The following is an 18,219-nucleotide window of genomic DNA, read 5'->3' on the forward strand; positions in this document are numbered from 1 at the left end:
CAAACTATCACTATCTACTTTCAATAACAGCAGCAATGTGGGGCACACTACATCCATCCTTACTCAAAGATGGACTGCTCCAGAGGTGGGTATTCAACAGGTTCTGACCAGTTCTGGAGAACCAGTAGTGGAAATTTTGAGTAGTTTGGAGAACCAGCAAATACCGCTTCTGACTGGCCCTGCCCCCATCTATTCTCTGCTTCCTGAATCCTAGCTGATCGGCTGAGTCTTCTTTTGTTGCCCTGCACAAGAGAAAAGGAGCTGGAAAGCAGGTTAGTGGGGTGGGGAGGGAATGGGATTTTGCACTAACCTTCCCCTGCCATGCCCACCAAGCCACACCCACCAAGCCACGCCATACCCACCAAGCCTCAGAACCAGTAGTAAAAATATTTTTGAATCCCACCACTGGTCTGCTCTCTTGCTATGTTTCAACCAGGTATCTATCAGGCCTTAGAGAACAGAAAATGGTCAAAGTGCCATTCCACTCACTGCAAATATGATTCTGTTACTGACCACATGGATTAAAACTATCAGTATTTCAGCATTATTTTTTTTACTTACCTGTTTTCTGAGCTACTGAGCAACTGGGGAAAAAAAGGGCAGAGGCTGATATTGCATTGACATGGGACACCATGAAATGTGGGAACAAATTAAGGGCTTCTTAGATGTCCCAGAGGGAAGGGAGTTACTATAGAGCTATGTTTTCCAATAGAAGAGAATATGCATAGCTAGGGTTGAAGATGGAGTGCTTGATGGTCTCTGAACTTGGTTGTTTTCTCGCAGGTGTCTTATTAACCAACTAGGTAACATCATCCTTGTGGTAATGATGTAACTTAGTTGGGTAATGAGATATCTAAAAGAAACAACCAAGCCCAGAAAGCATCAAAAACTCCACGGAATGATGTCAACAGACTTCGGTTGAATGGGAGGAAAGTCTCATTATGGAAAAAGCAGGCTGATCCCAAAGAGGTAGTGAGCTGTCCTTCACAGGAGAGGTTGTGGGATCACTTTAACTCAGATACCTATGCTGAACACATTGGGTATATTTGATTCTAAGCAAGCATCTCCCTGCAAAAAGACCATTTCAAATTGTGCTGGTCTAAAGCCCCTGAACAGAGCTGCCATTCTTCAATTCTGGAGACAGCAGAAGAACTGGAGAAGATATCAAAATACAAAGACTCACAAATAGAAATACTGCAGCAAAGGAAAGTGAAGGTAAATACCTATAGTCATTGACAACTTGGGTATGAACCCAAAACAATTGGAACATCACTTGAACATCATCAGCGGTGACAGATTCTGAGCTTTTGAACTCGTGCTGGAGCCCATCCTTGGGGACTCTCCCTCCCTCCAGAATGTGTTCTCTCTTCTCATTCTGGAGAAGGTGAGGTTCCCTCTAGGATGGGATCCAGCACAAGTCTGAAAGCTTGGAAGTGACCGACTCAGATTAGATCCTGCAAGAAAATCCCACGAAAGCTGCAAAATAGCATGATAGAAAATATCCAGCGTTGACTGATTGATCAGCTGGAGATCTCGGTTGGTTTTCTGCATGGGCATGAAACTATATCCGTATCGTTGGAAATCTTTCACTTCTCAGATGCGCTCCATTGTCCTACATAAAACCAAATGTGGTTATAGAAATCAATGCTACTGCATCTTGACTGCGAGTACATGCAGGGCTGGGCTGCTGGGGATTTGCAGGAGTTCCGGAGAGCCCCTAGCTAAGATTCTGTGTAGTTTGGAGAACCCCCAAATCCCACTACTGGCTGACCCCACCCAACCCTCCAGCCCCTCCCAGGCATTCTCATTCAGCCTGTTTTGGATGCAGGGTACATGTGGAGGCTCAGGGAGGGTGAAAAATGGGCCTCCTGGAAGTTTGGGAAGGCCAGAAATGGGCCCATTTCCAGCTTCCAAAGAGCCTCCGGAGCCTAGGGAAGCCATTTTCACCTTCCCAAAGGCTTGGGGAAAGCCTCCGGAGCCTGGGAAAGGCACACACACACACACACCCTGCTGTGGTGCAGGAGGCTGACTAGGCCACACCCACCATGGCCACACCCCGCCAGCAACCAGGCAAAGAACCCTTTGCTAAAAATTTTGAAGCCCACCCCTGAGTACATGGAGAAAATGACATCAAAGAGGTGCAGGAAAACTCTAAAGCTCGGCTGCCTGCTTGTCCATATTTTGCAGCCCAAATCTAAGATCTAAGAAGCCCTAACAAATATTAAGCGACAACATTTTTTGCACAAATCTTTCCCGAAAGTGCATTATCGATGCACCCATGCAAATGCCTTGTTCTAAAGTGCAAGTGTGAACATCGTCTTGCCTCAAATATGCAATCTTTAGTAAGCTGAGTGGGAAAACCTTTTGATCCTCAGCAGTTTTAAAGGAATTGCTGGGATCGTTTCTCCCTCAAAGGACATAAATGTAAACCAGCAGGCATATGTTACGTGCCCAAATGCGAGAAAGACCGTATCCAATTTGTCTCTGGAGACCTCTGCATTTCACAGCTGAAAGAGTCATAATTGGTTCCTTTCCTTATTTTGCTACCGCTCTGGTTTTGCCATTTTCAGGAACTGTCTCAATGGGGGAGGGGGAGGGGGAGGAAACACACACAAAAAGCCAACCAATCAAGGATAGGAACAAAGAAAGCCATGATGGCTTATAATTTCTCTGAAATATGGCTTGGCGCCCTTAGCTACATAGGAAATTTAATTCAGCTTGAGTTGAACGTTAGGAAGTGGTCACTTCAAAATGTGCATCCTCCGTTTAGTTATTAGAAATGCAAAGGAAAGACCACTGTGTAAATATAACTCAGAAAAATATTGACAAGTGGTAAAATTCACCGTACAGAAAAGGAAGAGCACAGTAAACACCCTTAAGATACAGAGTTAAGAATTTTAAAAGTAACATGCAACTGTCTCTCTTGTAGTTAGTCCGTGTTTACAGGGATGGTATTCAGCCAGTTCGGCCTGGTTCGAACGAACCGGATGTTAAATTTACATCTGGTTCACCGAACCGGGAGTTGAACTGACCAGCTGGCCCCACCCACCCCACCCCGCCCCTCCCAGGAGTCTCCACATGGCCCATTTTGGATGCAGGGTCCGCGCAGAGGCTCCAGGAGGGCAAAAAATGGGCCTCCCAGAAGTTCTGGAAGTCTGGAGACAGGCCTGTTTCCGGCTTTCAGAGGCCCTCCAGAGCCCAGGGAGGCAGTTTCACCCTCCCAGAGGCCTGAGGGGAGGTGAAAAATGGCCCACCCAGAAGTTCCGGTAGGCCATACCTACCCAACAACTGAGCAGAAAACTGGTTGTTGGGATTTTTTAATCCTACCCTGGATATATATATATGTTCATGGTAGAACATTATTTAAAAGATGGTGATCATTTTGTATGTCTATATCTGTAATGTACAAGGAGATTACTTGTTTTGTTTTAAAAGAAAGGATTACTAAATTAGAGGAACTATCAGCTTTGCATGAACCTAACACAACATTCTGAACAATTAATAGTTTCTTACACTTTCATTTTAACTGAGAACAAGTCCAAGAAGAATTCCAGGAGGAAATTGAAAGAGAATAACTTCAGAAGCATTCTTGATAATTAAAAAACTGGGCCAACTTTAATACTTTTTGTTCTCTTTCCCCTTTTTGTTATCCTTTGTTCCTGTATCACACGCAGTTCAAAAAGCAAGCATTTCATAGAAAATCTTACGCTTGCTGATTAAAACACACTTCCTTTAGTTAAAAACATTTCCTACCACATAATCCACCCAAAGCCTTGTTGATTAAACTATTCGTTTGACAAATTCTACTGATAAATCTGGCTAATATACATTTAGCTTGATACAAATACTTGGATCCTTGGACAGAGGTAATACAAAGCCGAAGAGCCAGCACTGTCCGAAGACGTCTCAGTGGTCATGTGGCCGGCAGGACTAAACACATTACCTTTCCACCAAAGTGGTCCCTATTTTTCTACTTGCATTTTTTGTGTATGCTTTCAAACTACTAGGTTGGCAGAAGTTGGGACAAGTAATGGGAACTCACTTTGTTACACAGTTCTAGGGATTCGAACCGCCAAACTGCCAACCTTTCTGATTGACAAGCTCAGCATCTGAGCCACTGAGCCACCACGTCCCTGTGAAACAATGACAAAATAGCTCATTCTTACAATGGCTCTTGATTTTCTGGACCTTAATACTCAGAAGAATGAATCAAAGGGATGGCTTGCCTCCAGTTGTTGTGAATGCTCCGACACTGGAGGCTTTTAAGAAGAGATTGGATAACCATTTGTCTGGAGTAATGTAGGATTTCCTGCTTCAGCTGAGGGTTAAACAGTAGCAATAACACCTAGACTTATATACTGCTTCATAATGCTTTACAGAACTCTGTGGTTTACAGAGTCATTGGGTCCTCATTTTACTGAGCTCCGAGGATGGTAGGCTGAGTCAACCTTGAGCCCATCAGGATCAAATTCCTGATGGATCAAACTGTACCTGAATACAGCATTCTAATAACAGCGCCACCAAGGTAAGACCTCCAAGATCTCTTCTAATTTGTGGGGAATGCAAATAATTGGGGCATTTGGGGGCAAATATGGAGGAAAGAGGCATGGAGGTAAAGGTGAGAGGTTGGTGAGAATTACAGGCAATTTGAGCATATTCTTGTGGAAGCTCGATTCCTTGTTGATGTGAAGGAGGGGTGCAGGCTGCTGGGATTCTCCACTTTTCCAGCTTTCAACCAGAGAGGGAATCTAGATATATTTATTCTCCTAAAATAAACAGAGGCCCAGAAATATAAAGACATATGCAAAAATTATCTCCTACTTTGTGTCATGCTGCCAAATTACAGTGGGCTACCCTAATAAGACCCATTTAGGGAAGAAGGAGATTTGGCAAACATTTCAATTGGCTATTAAGAATTCTAATTTAAATATAAAGACTTCCTTTAATTGGCACCAATTGCGGTTTTTTGATGTATTATTCAGAGGTGGGTATTCAGCAGGTTCTGACCAGTTCTGGAGAATCGGTAGCAGAAATTTTAAGTAGTTTGGAGAACTGGCAAATACCACCTCTGACTAGCCCTGTCCCCATCTATTCTCTGCCTCCCATTGAGTCCCAGCTGGTTGGCTGGGTCTTCTTTTGTTGCCCTGCACAGGAGAACGGAGCTGGAAAGCAGGTTAGTGGGGTGGGGAGGGAATGGAGATTTTGCAGTATCCTTCTCCTGCCATGCCCATCAAGCCACATCCACCAAGCCATGACACACCACGCCCACCAAGCCACATCCACAGAATTGGTAGTAATTATTTTTTTTAATCCCACCACTGGTATTATTGGCTTCCCAACTCAACAATTTGACTCTGGACAGGCTACAAACACAAAAGACAAAGTACAACTTGTACAAACAACGAACTATAGCTCTCCCCTATACCCACACACCTACCCACACACACACACACACACAGAGGATATATAAAAATGAATATATTTTGACAATAGGAGAACATTGAGAAAAAGCAACCTGATAATTGTGTTGATCGGAACAACTTGATAATACATTACAGACTGAACAATCCATTTTACAAACCTTAAATCTTTAATCATGGTGAACATTTTCAAATAAAGCTATTCAGATGTATTTAATTATGGTTTCTGTGATAAGTTTGCTCTCAAAAAAGTCAGTGTTGGCTCAATTCTTAATAGGCTAGGTATCATTGCAAAATGTGGATCAATATAAGTATAGGCTTTTCATTCCTGAAAGTAATGTGCTTTTGGTATACATGAAATACCTGATGAATAAATTACAAGCAATTTTCAAATTATCTATTGATCCTCAAGCAGAAGCCAGGGTAGAATTCATAACTGATGCCAGTCAAAGCAAAGCAACTAATAAAGGTTTTTTTTTATAAAGCATGAAAATATTTTTAATGTCAGATTTTGCTTTAGAATGTTGCATTTTTCACAGTTCATCTATTCTTAGTCCATTGATATAAACGTTTTATTGATTAGATGGTTATATCACCTTTATTATTTTCATAATTAACTTAATGTCGATGGAGATTCTCAGTCATCCAGGTCATGGTTGACTTTGTTTTCCCTTGAAGACTTTTAGCTTCTCATCCAAGATTTCAGAACTGAAGAAACAAAATGTCTTCTAGGAAAAACAAAATCCAGTTGCCTTTTGAAATAGCACCTTTGGGACATAAACAAGATGGAGAACATACCTAATACTCCTTCCTACTCCTATTTTCCCCAACAACAACAACCCTGAGAGGTGATTTGGGCTGAGAAAGGACTGGGCCAAAGTCACCCAGCTGGCTTTCATGTCTAAAGTGAGACTAGAATTCACAGTCTCCAGGTTTCTAGGCCAGCACCTTAATCACTACACTACTTAAACAGGGATGGGATTCAAATTTTTAACAACCGGTTCTGTGGGCGTGGCTTAGCTGGTGGGTGTGGCTTGGTGGTTATGTGACTGGGTGGACACGGCTTGGTGGTCATGTTATTGGCTGGGCGTGGCCAACTCAGTATCACTCACATTGAGGCACGCATCTCCTCGTCTGGCCTCTCATGACTGAGGGGATGCTACAACAGTTGTAAGTGTGAAAAATGGCCATAAGTCACTTTTTTCAGTGCCATTGTAACTTTGAATGGTCACTCCACACAAGCAAAATAACAGCAAAGGAGGAAAAAAAAAACTCCAGAGAAGTTCCAGAGACAGGAAGTCTAGTCCTACCAAGAATGTAATACGGGTTAGCAGAGAGGCAGTTTCTGTAAGCAACACCAGAATGTTTCCTTCCTGCCTTCCTTACAGGATTAGGCCAGTAATTTCTTCTAACAACCAGTTCTCCGAACTGCTTAGAATGTTAACAACTGGTTCTAGCGAATAGGTGCAAACTGGTAGAATCCCACCCCTGTATTTAAACCATTAATCCTAGGTATACTCAACCACTTTTCAAGATTAAGTTTTCAACTAGACCATTATATGTTATAATTGGAAAACCATGTCATGGAAAGACATGCCTGTGTTTTTATTATGACATCTCTGTCATTTTGGTCTAGATCAAGGCCCAGAGGCAGATCCAGCCTGTGGGGTGCTTAGATTTGCTCCATGGGGCCCCCCTGGAAACAGAGAAGGACCAGCCCATGGTGCTTCCACCAGTGAAAACAGAGCTCAGGAGGGCTGTGTGTGGCCCTCCCAGGCCCTGTTTTCAGCTGTGATGGCCTCCTGCAGCCCTCTGCTGGTGAAAACCGGAAAACTGGACTGTAGTTTTCACTACAGAGGGATGCAGGAGGCTGTCGTGACCAAAAACAGAGATTGGGAGCCCGGCCACCACAAGCATCCCCAACACAAGTGACATGGAGCTGGCCACACCTGCACTGGCCATGCCCACCTCTGCCCCCAGAGGTCAAACACAACCCTATGCAGTCCTCAATGAAATCGAGTTTGACACCCCTGTTCTAGATTGTCAAGTCTTTTTCCCGAGTCACATTTTTTTTAAAAAAATTCTTGGCTACAGTTACTGTTCCTAAGATTATCTAAAACATGGAGATCTAGAACGTAGAATAATAGAGTACTAAGAAGGAGCTCGGAGATCTTCCAGTCCAACCCTCTGTTCAAGGCAGGAGATTTTATGCCATTCTGGTCAAATGGTTGACCAGTTTATTTTTGAAAAACCCCACCAATGGAGCACCAACAACTCTAGAACATAGCCTTTCCCATTGATCAGAGGACTCCAAACTTGGCAACTTTCAAACTTGTGGACTTCAACTCCTAGAAGAAGCTGGCTGAAGAATTCTGGGAATTGAAGTCCACAAGTCTTAACTGTTTTGTCAGAAAGTTTCTCCTTAGAGTTCAAGGTTGGATCTCTGTTTGATCATCTTCCACTGTGACTTCTTTTCCTTCCCTCAGGTGTTTTGGAGAATAGATTGATTCCCTCTTCTCTGTGACTGCCCATCAAGTACTCAAAGACAGTTATCATGTCCCCCAAATTCTTCTTTTTGATAGGTGAGACCTACCTAGCTTCCTCAATTGCTCATCACACTACTTAGCCTCCAGATCATTTTATTGTTTTGTGCTTTTCTCTGAAAGATTGTTGCTACCTAAGCTTTTGCATTGAGTTAATTTCATCTGTTAAATAACCTGGCTTGCAAACATGCCCATGTCTGATAGTGAGCAGTGAGCAACTTTTGCATTTTTCACCTTCAAAATGAAATATAAGGAAGGTATAATTTATGGACCGAAACCTATTACAATATTCCCCACTGAAATATAATCTTTCGTATGTCAGAAGGGGAAATATTACATTTATCAAGTCTAATTAATGTGTGTGTGATTGATTACCTTTTAATTGTATGTAATTAATGTGTGTGTGATTGATTACCTTTTAATTGTATGTAAATATACTGTACATTAAATCCAATTTAGATTGTGTTGCAGATACAATGTCCATTTAATTATTCTAAGCCATGATGGAAGAATGGAGTTGCATAATGAGCAGCTATTTTTTTAACAACTAAACACACTTCCAAATTAAAAAACAACACAAGAGTCAAGAGCAGAGGTGGTATTCAGCAGGTTTTGACCAGTTCTGGAGAAACAGTAGTGGAAATTTTAAGTAGTCCAGAGAACTGGCAAATACCACCTCTGACTGTACCCACACCCATCTATTCTCTGCCTCCCAAGTCCCAGCTGATTGGCTGATTATTCTTTGGTTGCCCTGCACAGGAGAACAGAGCTGGAAAGCAGGTTAATGGGGTGGGGAGGGAATTGGATTTTATAGTATCCTTCCCCTGGAGTGGGGTGGGAATGGAGATTTTACAATATTCTTCCCCACGCTCACCAAGCCATGCCATGCCCACCAAGAACTGGTAGTAAAAAAATTTGAATCCCACCACTGGTCAGGAGCTATGTGTATTCACCAAACCGTACATCTTTTGTACCTATGCACAGTCACAAACACAGTTCTGATACATGCACAACCTTCAATTTTCAAGTCAGTCCTGTTCTCTAATATACATTGTGCCATTTAGCTGCCGTGGACCAGTCTTCTGAATTTTTTTTTTTTTTTTTTTTAATAAACTTTATTAGTTTTACTTTTTTAAAAAATCAACGACAACACAGCTACAAAGTATATACAACAGAAAGACGAACAAGTCTTGGCATGGGCCAAGAGGGAAAGAGAGGAAAGCTTGAGAGAGGAAAGAGGGAAAGGGAAGGGAAGGGTGGGGGTGGGGGAAAGTGGGGATAACAGAAGTAGAGAAAACATTTATAATAAAACCATATTTTTGTGACTGTCTGTAAGGTCTTTTCTTCTTCCAGACTATCATCGGCAGTGCTTTTCTTTATCTCTGCCTCGGAGGCCTCGGCCTTAATTTTCTTAGAGGTGATCTATCTTTGATTAAGCCAAATGTACAAAGGATTCCAATTGCTATAATAGGTTGAAGATTCTTTATTTTTTAATGCTTGTGTTAGTTTGTCCATTTCGGCGCATTGTAAGATTTTCTGAATAACCATAAGATCAGTGGGGATAGAGGGTAGTTTCCAGCACTGGGCAAATGCCAGTCTGGCGCGGTTAAGATGTGGATTGTAATATACTTTGACTTTTTGGATATTTGTTTATCAAAAATTCCTAGAAGGAAGGACTCTGGTTTGTACTCAATTTGTTCCATGGTTATTTCCTCTAGCCAGTGCCTAATTTTTGCCAATACTTCTGGGTTTCCTTGCATGACCACCACATGTGAAAGAAGGTACCTTCTATGTGTTGACATTTCCAACACTTGGGGCTCGTGTTGGGGTGCATCTTCGCCAATCTCGAAGGGGGCAGGTGCCATCTATAAAACATTTTATATAAGTTTTCTTTATAAGCTGCTGATTTTGTGATCTTAATGTTCCTGTTCCAGATCTTTTCCCATTCTGCTAGGGTAATGCTCCGACCCACATTTCTGCTCCACGCAATCATATTTCCCTTGACAATTTCTTGTTCTAGTTCTGTTTCTAATAAATATTTGTAAAATTTAGATATATTTTTTTACTTGGTCCTAGTAGAATTTTGTCTAGGGTCTGTAATTTATTGTAGATTCAATTCCTTAATGTCTTGTTTGTATTTACTATGAATTTGTAGGTACACCCACTGATCAATTATAAATCCTCGCTCTTGCAGTTCTTGTCGTGTTTTCAATTTTCCTTGTGGGTCTAATAAATTTTTGTACTTAATCATTTTGGTTATATCCAAATTATTAGGGTGTACTATCGCTTCCATTGGGGATATCCAAATCGGTATTTTTAAATAAAGCTTTTTACGTACTTTTTTCCAATTAGTTAATAAAGAGTCCCTGATAAGATGCCTATGGAAATATGATTGCCTGGGTTTCCCAGATTCCCACAGAAAGGCATGCCATCCTTTCTGCATATCGTGGCCTTCTAATACTAGTGTTCTTTTGTTGGTTAGGTTCACCCAATCCTTTATCCATAGGAGGGTGGCTGCCGTATGATATATTTCCCAGTTTGGCAAGGCTAACCCTCCTCTGCTTTTCAAATCTTGTAGGGCTTTTACGTTAATCCTAGCTTTTTTCCCCTGCCAAATGAAATTCAATGTTATCTTGTTTAGTTCCGTAAAAATTTTTTTATTTAGTTTAATTGGTATTGTCTGGAATAAATATAGAAATTTTGGCAGAATATTCATCTTAATCAAAGCAATCCTGCCCAATAAGGAAAGTTGTAAATTGCTCCAAAAATCTAAGTCTTTCTTAGTTTGTTGGAGAAGTTTATCATAATTGTTTTCTTTTAACGATTTGCTTTGTGGAGTTAGCCAAATTCCTAAGTATTTAATTTTTTTTGTCACTTGTATTCCCATTGTTGTCTCTAGCTCTTTATTCTGGTCTCCTGTTAAATTTTTAGTCATTAATTTTGTTTTTCCCCTGTTTATTTTAAATCCCGCAACTTCTCCAAATCGTTCTAGTTCTTCTAATAAGTTGTGTCCTTTTTCTATGGGCTCCTCCAGAAAAAAAACCAAATCATCTGCGAAAGCCTGTACTTTATATTCTTCTGATTTGATCCTCAAACCTCTAATTCTCAAATTTTGCCTAATGTATGTCAGAAGAGATTCTAGAGCGAATATGAAAAGCAGAGGGGAGAGAGGGCAACCCTGTCTTACCCCTTTTTCTATTTTTATCGGGCCAGTTTGTTCCCCATTTATTAGAATGTTTGCCTGTTGAGTGTGGTAAATTGTAGTGATGACATTTTCAAATCTGGTGCCAAGATTCATATTGTATATTTTTGAATTAAGAAATGCCAATTTAAGTTGTCGAATGCTTTTTCAGCATCCAAGAACATAAATGCAAATTGTTTTTCCGGGTGGGCTTCATAGTATTCTGAAATGTCTATCACTGTTCTTAAATTATTCTTAATTTGTCGAAATGGGAGAAATCCGTTTTGATCTTCATGGATATAAGTATTTAAAACCTGTTTTAATCTATTGGCTATTATAGAAGAGAATAATTTATAATCTGCATTCAGGAGCGAAATTGGTCTATAATTATTAATAAGTCTATGATCAAGGTCCTCCTTCGGGATCAGCGAAATTAAGGCTCCCCTCCACGAGTCCGGCATCTTGGCTGCTAACAGCACCTCATTAAATACATCCAGCATCAGTGGTCCAATTTGTTCTATGATAATTTTGTAAAGTTCTACCGGTATCCCGTCTGGTCCTGGTGCTTTGTTGTTACTTTGCTTCTCTATTGCTGACTTCAGTTCGGACCATGTTATATTTTGGTTTAATAATTCTATCTCTTCCTCTCCAATTGCTTTGTCATTCGCTTCCTCCAGGTATTTCATTATTTTATCCTCAGAGACTTCTTCTTTTTGTATAATTTCCCAAAGTAATTAGAAGTGATCTCTTTTTTCTTCTCTATCTCCTCTTGCATATTGCCCCCCTCATCCATTAATTGGTGTATCAATCTTTTTTCTTTCGTTTTCTTAAGTTTGTGGGCTAACCATCTCCCTGGCTTGTTTGCATGCTCAAAGTAGATTTGTTTAGTCATTTTCAGACTAATCTCCAATTTTTCTTGTTCCAGTAAATTTAGTTTATGTTTAGTTGTTAATAACTGGTTCTGTATTCTTTGGTTTTTGGGGTTCTTTTGTAATTGGGTTTCTAAATCCTTAATTTCTTGTTGTAAGTTACTTTGTTGGGCATACTTTCTTTTATTTCTCATAGCATTGTAAGAGATTGTTATTCCTCTTATAAATGCCTTTAATGTGTCCCATATATTTTGTTTCGAAGTTAGATCATTATTATTTTCCTTTAAGAAGAAATTCAGTTCTTCTTTCAGTTTGTTAGTATATTCTTCTTCTTTTATTAAATGAGTGTTAAAGTCCATCTTTTCTTTGGTTTTCTTCTACCCCTCCAGGTTATTTGAATTGGGTTGTGGTCAGCCCAATCATTTGGTAAGATTTCACTATCTTTGATTTCATTAATTAATTCACAGTTTATCCAAGCCATATCTATTCTTGTCCAAATTTTATGAGGGTTAGAATAATAAGTAAACTGTTCTTTTTGGGGATTTAATTTTCTCCAGATATCTACCAGATTCATTTCATTCAACATATCCTTACATGGCTTAGAGAATTCTCTATTTCCTTTTTTGTTCTTACTCCTATTACTATGATCCTTCCGATAGTCAGCAATAGAGTTAAAATCGCCAATCAAAATAATATTACCATTTTCAAATTCTGTTATTTTTTGATGGAGATGTTTAAAAAATTTACCTTGATCATCATTTGGGGCATAGATTACTACCAGTAAGAGAGTAATGCCATTAATCGAAATTTGTACCACCAGAGTTCTTCCTTCAGGGTCCGCCCAGATTAACTCCGCTTTTAAGTCATCTCTCACATAGATTGCAATACCTTTCTTTTTGTGTTTATCAGCTGGTGCTGTAAATAATTTTCCCAGTTTCGGACAATCTAGGAATTTCTCCTCACTTTTCCTAATGTGTGTTTCTTGTATGCAAATTATATCAACATTTTGTTTTATTAGTTTGGTTAGAATCCTTTTCCTTTTAGCTCTTGAATTTAGGCCGTTTATATTAATGGAAAGAATTTTCCTTCCTTCGTCCATTTACTTAAGTCTGCCTCGCTTTTTGTCTCGTAACTCTACGGCTCTCTTCTTGTGATTGATATGGAGTTGTTTCTTCTCTTTCTCGTTGTAAGTTGTCTTTCCCTTGAATTTGGACAAGTCTTTCTTCTTTGTTCCTGTGGCGGTTACAATCTTCCTGCATATTCCTTTGGATTTTCTCCCTAGTGAGTTGATCCTCCGTGGTTGTTAGCTGTTCTAGGAGGTTTTGTACTTGTTCTATTGAATCTATTTTAATTTTTCTTCCCTTCCACGATATTAGCATCCCTTCTGGGATTAGCCATTTAAATGAGATTTCATTTTTATTTAAGTAATTGGCTAAAAATTTATATTCTTGCCTTATGGCCCTCACTTTTCTTGGAATCTGCTTGAGAATTATGATCTCTTTGCCCTTATATAATATTCTCTCATCTCTGGCCTTTCTATGTATTAGGTCTCTCATGCATCTTCTTGAAAAGCGGATATGGATCTCCCTTGGGCAATTGTGACGCCTTACATAACTGGTGTTCACCCTATAGATTTCATCAAATTCCTTGAGTAAGTCATCCTTCTCTTTTCCAAGTAGTTCAGCCAACAAACCTGCCATTAAATGTTCTAATTCTTCATTTTTGGATTCCTCCACGTTTTGGAACCTTAAGTATGCAGCTGCTCTGTCCATCTCAAGTTGGACCAAGGAATCTTCCATTTCTCTATTTACATTTTTAAAATCTTCCTCAGTCCTTTCCAGGTTTCTCTCCACTTGTTCTGTCCTCTTCTCTATTTCTTTTATTTTTAATTCAGTTCTTTCCATGGCCAATTGCATTGTCCCGACCCTATCTTCAACTCTCTGTATATCTACTCTCATCTCCTCTTTTAATTTACTCATTTCTTCTTTCAGTTCGCTAATATCTGCTCTGGTCTCATTATGATTCCTAATCATAATCTCCTGCATTCTAGACATTGATTCTTGCATAAATTCTTGCAGGGATAATAATGACGCTTGTAGGTTGGCATTAGTAACAGTCGGTTGTTTTTCTCCTACCAAAGTCTCTTCTATAGTTTTCTGCGTTGTTGGGGAGGCAGTTGCCAGAGTTGTCATCAAGGTCTGGTTGTTCTTCCTTCCTGTTTTCAGGGCCGTGGTTGTTGTGGAAGTCATCTCTGATAAAATTTGTTTTTGCAATTGGACTATGTTAAGAATGTTATCCCAAATCACCATTCGATGTATTATGTATTATTCTCTATATTAAATTCAAATACCGGAGTTAATTGTATTTTACCCCTAATAAATCATACTTGTTTAAAGCATACAACCAACTCTAGAATATCTCACTCTATATATACTATATATACTTTTGTCCTATAGTGTATATTAATATTTAAGATTCCATTTTATCTGAGACAACCCTATTAACAGTCCTTAAAATTTTTATATATCCAAGAGAGTCTAATCTGTAAATCTTAATAACTGTAACAAGCAGTTTGCCTTTATACTTAACTATTATAGAAAAAAAGGAAAGAACAAAGAGAAAGGGAGAGAGAGAAAGAATGCAGGAAGAAAGGGGTCTTCTCAATTTTAGGGAATCACAAAGCACGTATCTGTAGGATTAGTTCCATAGAAAAACAAATCTGAGTTGGGGTTGGCGTTTTAGTCTTAGCGTCTCTCCTCCTGGGCGCACCAAGGAAGCAGGGGGAGGAAGTGCTGACTAATTGCTGTCAGCCATCAGCGATCAGTCTTGGCCAGGCTTCCGTCTGTCTCTTCCTTCTTCTTCTTCCCTCCTGCCAGCAATTGTCAATCCACAGTCACTTTGGGTATCTGCCTCAGATCGATCACTTTACAAATCAGTTTTGTAGGCAGTAATGCTAAAAGGAAAGGATCTTGCATATAAAAGTCAGTACGTCTTTTTCTGGCTCTCTACCTCTCGCTCTGTCCTCCTTCGCAGCTAAAATCCTCTCCTAATCTTCTAGCCTTCTCACGCGCAGATCCGAGATGGCAATCCACTCCTGAGCTTCTTGAGTTCCCACCGCCTTTTTCTCTCCTCGGCAACGCTCCAATCCACACTTTCACTCTAAGTGTCGAGCCACTTTATCCCCCTTTCACTTTTCAAACTGCTTTTCCGGCCGCTTATCTCCAGCTTCCCCCACTGTTACTCACAGTGAAACAGGGAGAATCAGACCGATCTCTCTCGTGGCTTTGTAGTCCTTCTGCCCTTTTCCGCTCAGACCTTTCAGGCAGTCACTTTTTGCTTCATCAGTTCAGTGGCAGACCGGACTTTGGAGCCGCCATTAGCTGGCAGCTGGCTCAATCGCGCTGGTCTCAGAGGCTCTTCCTTCGTTGCTGGGGAGTTGCCTACTCCCAAACAGCAACCCGGGGGTCCTCTATTCAGACACGAAGCTCTACGGGTTTCGTGTATCCACTGGGGATCCCTCCAAACGCGAGAAAAGGTGTTCGAAAGCCCCAGCTGGGCTTCTCCACCTCTGGACGTCCCTGTCCTGCCACTTCCGGTCTCCTCTGTTTTCACTCTTCCCAGTCTTCTGAATTTTTGAGTTCAGATGCAACAATCCTGCAGAGAGTTGACAAACAGTGGATTCTACCAATGGATAAAGGGGGACAGCAGGCAATGTTAAAAATGTTGGAGGATTCAGCAGGATCTGATCATTTGACCCCCTTTGTCCTGAGTCTATGCACTTTTTTCCCATTGTGGTCCTCCGTATTTTGATGTAAAGTCCAATGTCAACCTGCAAAAGGAATTCAGCTGAAGCCATGGTTACTTCTGCTTCGTTTCTTGGTTGCTATTCATGGGGGGGGGGGAGAGGGGTGGACTCAGGAATGTGGTGCCTCAGTTGGCTAGCCATAACATCTATCAGCTGGTGTGAGACCCAAGGTCATGTCAACAGACACCTGTCAAAGTTGAGCAGGAACCTACATCTGGACTGATTGGCTCATGTGACCTGAGAGACATAAGAGGGTGGGGAAGTCTCATTCTTTTAACTATCTGTAAGCATGGGAATAGGGACGCAGTGGCTCAGTGGCTAAGACGCTGACCTTGTTGATCAGAAAGGTTGGCAGTTCAGCAGTTCGAATCGCTAGCACCGCATAACAGAGTGAGCTCCCATTACTTGTCCCAGTTTCTGCCAACCTAGCAGTTCGAAAGCACATAAAAAATGCAAGTAGAAAAATAGGGACCACTTTGGTGAGAAGTTAACAGCGTTCTGTGTGCCTTCAGTGTTTAGCCATGTCAGCCACATGACCACGGAGACATCTTCGGACAGCACTGGCTCTTCGGCTTTGAAACGGAGATGAGCACCACCCCCTAGAACCGGAAACAACTAGCACATATGTGTGAGGGGAACCTTTAACTTTACATTTAAACACAGGAATAATTTAGAGCTAGCTTCACCTTTCTAAGTGCCAATATGATGTACTCAGTAAAGGATTTCTTGAACCTGAACAAAGTGTCAGAGTCCTGACTACTCGGAATGATGACACCCAACATGGAACACCAAGTTAAAAGTGTTCTTTTGAGTTGTAAGACACAGGGTTATTTATTTGCAGATTGGCAAATTCTGTGCTCCATATATGCTGCTTAGACCTCCTTGGTTTATATTCTCCACAAATCTGCCTTTTGTCTATGGAGATTCTCAGTCATCCAGGTCATGGTTGTCCCAAAGGTGTTTTTTCAAGAAGTAACTGGACTTTCTGATTTTTTCTTTTGAAGTCATTTCACTTTTCATCCAATAAACTTCTTTAGTTCTGGCTGAATGCTAGGGAATGGAAGGATTTATATTCCTTGCAGTCATCTGATTATTAGCATTTTGAAGGTGGCTCATTAGCTGATCAGCAAATCAGTGACTCTCAGAGACCTAACAAGCCACCTTCAAAGTACTAACAACCAGCTAACTGGTCCTTAACATCTATGACTGCAAGGAATATAAATCCTTCCATTTTCCAGCATTCAGTCAGAACTTCTTGGATGAGACGTCTTCAAGAAAAACAAAGCAAGTCCAATTGCCTCTTCAAAAAGCAGTTTGGGGACAATCTCTACCTTTTATTTCAGTTTAACCTTATCCTGGAGTTGGATCTGACAAGGTGGGAATGAATTAAACAGGGATTAGCAAGAGTGCAAACCTGGAACTTGGAGCTCCAGTGAACTTCTTAGATGGCTGAAGAGAGCTCTTCATATCCTGCCTCTACTATGCATATTACAGTGTAGAATAAGATGATAATAATATGTCATTACTCAGATTTAAAAAGGGAAAACTTTAAGTACTCAAGATATACACATGATTACTCTTTGTATTATTTGGACAGCTAGACCACAATTTCTTCTCCCTTCCTCCTCCGTCTTGTACTGTATATTTTGGACTAAAATTGTCATGGCAAGGAACTACCCTATATATTCTTTGAAGAGCAATTGCTAAATGCTTCAACAAATAAAAGGAAATAAATTCACTAGGGCAGCAACTATGTTGGATGAAAATTGCAGGTTAGCCACATTGCATTCTTTTTGAAAACATCTAACTGAGCCAGTTCCGGAACTTAAAGAGGCAAAGAAAGGATGAAGATGAAAGGGAAAGGATAAATTATGAAGAAATCAAACCTCCCTCTTTGTACAACAACATAGAAAATGTGAAGTGCAAAATGTAGAACTCACTGTTCTTTGCCTCTGCAAAATTTCTTGACGTGGAACCTCCAACTCACATTTGAAATCAGTTTATGAATTTTGACTTTATGACTGGAGAAGAGGCTCAGCTGAAAGGTGGAGATAAGTGTGTTATTAGTTTGGAGTTATTACATTGTCACAGAATATCTAAGTCCAGCTCCCCTGTGAATTCTGTGGGCTGTTATTTAGTGCCAATTTAGCTTTGTCCATCGGCTAGATTCTTGTACTAGAGGTAGCAACAATAAATTCTTCTGTGCTTTGAACTCAATAAATGCACATGGTTATATATTACTGCCTGAGCAAATGTTGGACTAGAAGACCTCCACAGTCCCTTCCAACTCCAATATTCTCTCATTTGTGCCTGGCAAATCACTTTTATAGCAACCAATACTAGATCTATTACCTTCAGTAGTAAGTCTGTTCGCTAGCTTTACTGGAATCGAAACAATTAC

This window comes from Pseudonaja textilis, chromosome 6 (assembly GCF_049901715.1).
Source record: "Pseudonaja textilis isolate UNSWEBS1 chromosome 6, rPseTex1.2, whole genome shotgun sequence".
In the NCBI taxonomy this organism is placed as follows: domain Eukaryota; kingdom Metazoa; phylum Chordata; class Lepidosauria; order Squamata; family Elapidae; genus Pseudonaja; species Pseudonaja textilis.